Source organism: Sinocyclocheilus anshuiensis, unplaced genomic scaffold, assembly GCF_001515605.1.
Source record: "Sinocyclocheilus anshuiensis isolate Anshui unplaced genomic scaffold, SAMN03320099.WGS_v1.1 scaffold13, whole genome shotgun sequence".
NCBI lineage: Eukaryota > Metazoa > Chordata > Actinopteri > Cypriniformes > Cyprinidae > Sinocyclocheilus > Sinocyclocheilus anshuiensis.
The window spans coordinates 1,220,966-1,221,933 of NW_015538026.1; the positions used below are offsets into that span (position 1 = coordinate 1,220,966).

At 38.8% G+C, this 968-nt stretch overlaps 1 protein-coding gene across 1 annotated transcript in view; it reads right to left on the bottom strand.

Annotated features, from left to right (window-relative positions):
* LOC107679274 (serine/threonine-protein kinase 38-like) overlaps positions 1 to 968 on the bottom strand; it is a 12,239-nt gene that overhangs the window by 4,526 nt on the left and 6,745 nt on the right. The window lies entirely within an intron of this gene.

A 968-nucleotide genomic window follows, 5' to 3' on the forward strand; every position in this document is an offset into this window, starting at 1 on the left:
CTGTACAATGTAGTGATGCAGTTAGGCAGACTAGGATATTTATATGTACAAATCAGACAAATATCCCATTCCAAAACATTTCTAGCATAAACTTATATTGTAAAGAAATTAAAGTTCCATCTTTAATTGTTGAAAGACTTTCTGGTGCATTTCTGGATTTTCATCGGTCAGGCGTGGATCTATTCTGAATGGTTGATAACTTTTGACAAACTAGGAACAAAGAGAAATAATTCCTACTTTAAAAGCACGGCGAGATCGCGATTGCACAGTCTGCGCACACGCAATATCGGAGTGAGAGGACAGGCAATTCATTTGTATAAGTTAGGCCTATTTGAGAGCTCGCATCCAGTTTTCTGTGATAACGACTGTGTTCTCATGTTACAATAAAGCGCTCGCCACATTTGCGCGGGAATGATTACAATTATGCGGAATACCTGCAATCCCGCGCGGACATTCAGACTCTGTAATCTAAAATTCAAAAAGTGAAAAAGCATAATAGGACCCCTTTAAAAATATCTGCTTGTTACGTCTGACATCATGCTTCACCGCATCTGGGTCCTAACGCTCTGTCAGACGCCCCCCAAAAAACAACAAACTGTGCATATACACACTCATGATGTCATGTAATACTGAAAAATTATAACCCTAACCTTTATCTCCATATTGAAATCCCAGATGACCTGACAGTGATTCAGCTAAAATATTAGTGTCTGAGACACTGTGAGCACAGAGACTGTAGTGTGCACAGCAAATTTTTAAATGCTTATCTTAAATATGTAATAATAATTAAATAGTGCTCATAAATGGCTGTTGAGATGGTATTCTCAAGTGAAATGAGTAGAGGCATGGACCCGGTAACAGCAGTCCTTACGTCATGACTTAAAGGGATAGTTCACCCAAAAATGAAAATGTGATGTTTATCTGCTTACCCCCAGGGCATCCAAGATGTAGGTGACTTTGTTTCTTCA